General features: G+C 38.0%; 1 pseudogene; it reads right to left on the bottom strand.

The window, feature by feature from the left end:
• Positions 1-2,630: 2,630 nt before the first annotated feature.
• LOC138144034 (dicarboxylate carrier UCP2 pseudogene) lies at positions 2,631-5,585 on the bottom strand (annotated as a pseudogene).
• Positions 5,586-6,383: the final 798 nt, after the last annotated feature.

Below are 6,383 nucleotides of genomic sequence, written 5' to 3' on the forward strand. Positions count from 1 at the left end.
AAACAAGGCACTAAGTACTTGCTATTACATCATGTGTGTATGCACACATATACATATACATAAACTACAAATACATATACACATGTGTGTAATATACATGGCATATATGTATATAAAATAGGTTCATGTGTACATATAAAATCCTATATGTGTATATGCATACATTTGCAGCATTTATGGATTTATGAGGTATAAATGCTCCTACTTAAAATTTAACAATCGTCCACAGCAGGTGACTATATATAAATTTTTTTAACAGATTTTTCTTTCTCTAAATCTTATCATAGAATATTTAAATTGAAAACCACCTTAGAGATCATAGAGTCAAATTTCATTTTATAGAGGAGAATACTAAAGCCTGAAGGGCCAGATTAAGAATAAGACTGCCTTCCATTCCCTAGCTTCCTTTAAGTTCCAACTAAAATCGCGTCTTCTGGGAAGACAAGATTTCTCAATTTTGGTTAATTTTTAATAACTTTTATTTCCTATTTATATGGTATGTAGCTTATCTGTACATCTTTTACCTCTATTTGTATTCCCAGCATTTAGCACCATGCCTGTTGTGTGGTAGGTGCTTGTTGACTGATTGATGAACTAATTGTAACTATGGATAAACCTCTTTAGATCTGAGATGAAATGTCCTTATTTGTAAATTGGGGATATTAATTAGTATTATGAATACATCACAGGGTCATTGTTAAGTTCAAATGGGATTATATGGATATATGTATAGATTTACATTTATATATAGATACATGCATGTACACATATATACATTTACTCTATACATTTTTAAATGCATGTAATTGATTCTTACATTACTGAGATGCAGAAGAAGAAAATTTAAGAAATTGGACTAAATCTATAGGAATCCCAGAATATATTCTGGAAATTGCTTATTCAACTGAATCTCTGAAATTACCTAGTCTAATATGGGTAATTTTTCCTCTTTCTTTAGAAATGGATGAAGAAAAAATATCTTGTTAATTTACAGTTCTGCTTAGTTGTTTTAGGTTGGTAGAGATCAAACTAATCTTCTACCTCCCACAGATCCTTGTTCTGCCAAACACAGAGGAGTCACTAGGTAAATATTTGCTGGTTAACTGATATCAAGTTAATCAAAACGTGTGCATGTGTTTTTATATGTGTGCATTTAAGTATTTATGTGATTATAACATATACTGTATATGTAATCTACATACAGTCTCCTTAACTCACTGCACATTATTCTTATCAGCCAATCAAATTTTCCTCCAAATAGGTATCTACAAAAGATGATGACAAACCTTTTAAACCCACTAAATATCTGTGATAGCGACACTGTCATTTAAAAACAGCACAGAAGCATTTCATAGGTTATTTATTAATTTGTATTAAAATATAATAAATATTATTAAAGTGGGTTTTTTTGACAAAACATTCAGTTTTGAAAGCTGTCTGAAATGTCAAACATAATGCATTTTGCATTAGTTCTATATAAATTTTTATTGAATTCAAACTTCTAAATAAATCTTCCAATATCTAATGCATCTTATCAAAGCACAAAAACCCATTATATGATTATAAGAAGAACCTCAGAACTCAGTCTTCAAATTTAATGGACTCCTGATGCTTTTTTTCCCCCTGCAAAGACTGTTTTTAAGACATTTTACAGTATTTTATACATTATAAATGGATTCCATTCTTGGCTTAGTAATTCACCTAATGGACAATGGATACAAAAAAGCTCTAACTCCAGGGACATTAAATTGGTTCTAAACTCTGAAAATTACAGCTTTTACAAAAAGAAGAAAATACTAAAAACATGTCTAATGCAACACTGCATCTAATTTTCCACTACCTCCAGATTGTGTCTAAAAGCCCCTAAACTTCTTAATGACACAATATGTTAAAATTGCGTTCCTTTATATTTAGATCTCCCAAATATCTCATCCATTTTATAACCCTGAGGAGGTCCACCAGAAGATAGGGTGTGTTCATAAGGTGTGTGTATGGGGCAAGGGATGGGAGAGGGGACTACTTATAGTGGACACCAGATGGATTCTCATGCCAAAGTAGGGGCAGAATTAACTTGTGCAATGTCCAGTCCCTAACCGTAGCAATTGCATCAGTTCTCCTTCCTACTGTACACACTGCTCCACACCATTTTGGAAGGAGCAGAGGAAGAAGATCATCAAAGGAGGCCTTCTTTGATATAATTAGTGACCAACTTGGGCCTTAAAACATGAAGATCAGTGATTCTATTTCCCCCTTAATAGTATTGTGGTACATTCCCTCATCCATTCACTCATGGTATATAACTAATTCTTTCTGAAAGCGAACAATAGCCTGCAAGATTGAGTTACACAAGTTAATTACAATGAATTCCTCTCTCTTTCTTTTGTGGGGGGTGGGAGGGCAAGGGTGGGGGCAGGGTTTCTGGCCTGGCTTTATTAGAAGGAAAGAGATGAAGGATTGGGTGAGGCTGCAGTGGCTGAAGAAGTGGGCTGGAGGATTAAATGTGGCTATCTCTAAGACAGATTGGAGGTTCTTCAGTGGTGAGGTAAGAGAGGAGTGGAATGGGGGGAGATGGAAGGAAGGAGAGTCAGGATGGGGTTTGAACTAAAAAGGGAGGGGCAAATGGCAGAAAGCTAGCATGAGAGGGCAGGGAGAAGAGCTTCCCTGGAAGTTGCAGCAGCATCACAGCCCATTTCAGTTGCTCCTATGACAAACATGACTATGTTCCAGGAGCCCAAGTGGAGGTATGAACCCTTTGTAGAAGGCTTGGGGTCCCTCCTTCCAAAGCATGGTGAGGAACTGGCATATTGGCCTGTGGCATAGTTAACATACCTTGTCTTGACCACATCCATGGGGTAAGCAATGATGGTGGTGCAGAAGTCAGCCCCAAAGGCTGATGTGAAGTAGCATGGAAAGTCATCAGTCATGAGGTGGGCCTTCAGGAGAGCGTCTTTGACGAGATCATAGGTCACCAGCTCAGCAGAGTTGATAATAGCATTGTGGGCAACATTGGGTAAAGTTCCTTTCCATAGGCCCAGAAGCCCCCTTCTCTCAGACGACAGTTTTATAGGTAGCCACTGTGCACTGGTATCTCCAGCTGCCACCTGCATGAGCCTGGGCTTGGAAACATACTTTCACTACATCTATGGGTTGGGCTATGCCCACTGCCAGTGCCCCTGTGCTGCTAGGAGGTGGCTCCCAATGCCTCCATGGTCAGATACCTTGGTGTAACACTGCTTGAGAGAATCATTGAGGACAATGTGGACAGAAGCAAAACTCCTCTGGTGCTACAATTCAGCCCATGAATCTCAAAAGTGAGTGGAAAAGTGATTGCAAAGAATCTGGTGAATATAAAGTATTCCAACAAATGTTAACACAATAAAATCTGACCAGTTCCCAAAGACTGAGTTCCTATTGTCTCATACATTTTGGGAGAGTAATGACAACAACTGATGTTTACATGGCACTTTGAGGTCAGTAAAGCACTTTATATGTATTATTTCATTTTATTTTCCCAACAGCCCTATGTAATAAGGGATATTATATGATGATACTCATTTTACAGACAAGGAAATGAGAACCAGAGGAATTGAGGGCCTTGCTTAAGGTCACATGGCTAGTAAGTGTCTGAGACAGTGTTTCACCGTAGGTCCACATGGACACTGTCTCACACCTTATCTGATAGAACACACTAGAGTTCATCATCTGCTGCACAGTCAATTAAGACTTTTTAATGAGAGAGATCCAGATTTCAAGTAAGATTCCCTGCCTCCAATAATCCAGAGGTTTACAACTGATTCAGAAGTAACATTTAAAAGGAATCTCTTTCTTTCTTTCTTTTTTTTTTTTTAAAGCAATTGGGGTTAAGTAACTTGCTCAATGTTACACGGCCAGGTGTTTCTGGGTGGGTGCTAAGTGTCTGAGCCTGGATTCGATCTCCAGGTCTTCTCAACACTGGAGCCGGTGCTCTTACTCGCTGTGCTACCTGGCCGCCCAAGGAATCTCTTTTCTTTGTTGTCTTATGATATCTTTTGTGAATATCCTCAGTTTTCTGGTCTAATTATTATTACGGGGTTATATTCTTTGGCTCTCTTCAGCATCTTTGAGAAATACCCTTGTAAATACAACATGGGCAGAATGTTCTGATGCATTGCATATATGTGGATAAAAGCCTGGTCTTAACCTTTATCCCTTAGGAATATTCTATTCTTATTATATCTACACTTAATATACAGAAGCATCTATTTAGCCTTCAGGCTTATTTTTTTTTTTAAAGCAATTGGGGTTAAGTAACTTGATCAAGATTACACGGCCAGTTATTTCTGGGTGTGGTGCTAAGTATCAGAGCCCGGATTCGATCCCAGGTCATCCTGACTCTAGGGCCAGTGCTCTTACTCACTGAGCCACCTGGCCGCCCCTAAGCAGTTGGGGTTAAGTAACTTGCTCAAGGTTACCCGGCCAGGTGTTTCTGGGTGGGTGCTAAGTGTCTGAGCCCAGATTAGATCCCAGGTCATCCCGACTCTGGGGCTGGTGCTCTTACTCGCTGTCTTCAGGCTTATTTTTAATAGAACTGCAGAGGCATCATGATATATCATCTCAGATGGAGAATTGGACCTGAAGTCAGGGTGACCTGGGACATAATCCCTTTCCAGGTTTTTATTTCCTGTTTGACGCAGGACAAATCATATGCTATCTCAGAACTTTTCCTCATCCCACTAGGCTCATTGTGAGGATAGAATGCCTGCTTGTGAATACTGCAGGCAATGTGAAGGTGACACATGATCAAAGATAAAAGAAACTTCAGAAATTGTGCTGGAACAGCTCAGAAAGAAAATACAAAGTGTTTTGCAAACCATGAAACATGTCAAGTGCTTTGTAAACCTTAAAGCATTATATGTGCCAGATGTTTTTATTACTTAATATTTTTTTCTCTCCCTGGATCTGTTTCTTTATCTGTAAAATGAAGCCATTGGACAAATGAGCTCTAAAATCCCTTCTACCTCTAACATTCTATATGTGTACAATCTCTGTCAACGGTTTTTTTTTAAACTATTCTAAGTATACCATGCTACAAGGAAAGCCTTTTTTTTTTACAAACTAAGGAAATAAGATTTTTGAGGTTCATCTTTCCTTGAATTATCTACATTCTAAGCTATTAAGAACAGACATTTGCTTTGGCAGGAACCTGTGACTGCCTGTCGCTAGTACTTTACCATTCTTGTGATATAGTGATAGATTTCTCATCTGTAGTTTTTTTCTGCTATGGAAACAAGACCCACCAATCTCTAATTCCCATCCTCACTCTTAATTTGCACCTTCTCTCTCTCTCTCTAAAGACAGTCACATCACCCTCCAGTTCTCTAGGAGAGCACTTGATTTTAATGAAAAGAAATTACACAATTTTGTTAGTATCTCAGCTACTTTACCTGTCCCCCTTCCTTAAGAATTCTTTGAGAACTAGGAAACTGTTCTGGAGATTTATTGCAATTGAATTTTTTTCGGAGTTTTCCCAGCCTAACTTCTCAGATCTTTTTATCTTCAGTCATGCCTCACCTTCACATTACCTGTGGTAGTTCAAAGGAAGCCATTTTCTTAACATTCTTTATGGAAAAGATTGATGTAAAGACATGATTTTGTTTTTCTGTATTCTCCTTATGTTCTTTGTGCATTCCCTGGCCACCTCCCATCCAGTTGGCATCTCCTGTAAGATTCTCACATCTGACACTCTGAAATAACTTTATACCTTTTCTCTCTTCAGCAGTTTTCTCTATCCTAACCACAAGAAGAAAAAAGTATGTTTCAAGTCTGAGGTTGTTATTAAAAATAGGGAATGACGAAGCCACAGAAATGACCCCAGGGGACATTCTTTTCTCTTCCTTCTCCCCCATATAGATACCATCCATAAACTTTCCAATTCGAATTCCTTTCTTTCCAATGCCGTTCCCTCATGAATTGCACTCAAAGAGTGGTTGGTCTAAATCAGCAATTCTCAAAGTATGATCCAGCAACTAGTAGGGAGGCCCTGAGATCTTTTCAGCAGATCCTTGAAGTCAAAATTATTTTTGTGATAATATTGAGACATTTTAATTTCAAATACATCATGTCAGTAGATATAACTGACACTAACACTAATCCTTTGGGAGAGTCCTCAATAATTTTTGGAATGTGATAGGGTCCTGAGACCACAAAGTTTTACAACTACTGTCCTCAAAGATCACTTCCTGGTGTATTGATAAGAATGTCACAAAAAGCCAATCTAATTGCATCTATACATGTTTAGTCAGTACAAATGTGCCCTTTTCCAAGTTACAAAAAAAGTACTGTTTTGGCATGACTTACTCTCTGGAAAACTCTTTGTGTATTCTGGGTAAATGTAAAATCACTGA

The sequence above is a fragment of the Petaurus breviceps genome, unplaced genomic scaffold, assembly GCF_028583685.1.
Source record: "Petaurus breviceps papuanus isolate PSGF00001 unplaced genomic scaffold, PetGlider_PUasm1.0 138, whole genome shotgun sequence".
NCBI classification, from domain to species: Eukaryota; Metazoa; Chordata; class Mammalia; order Diprotodontia; family Petauridae; genus Petaurus; species Petaurus breviceps.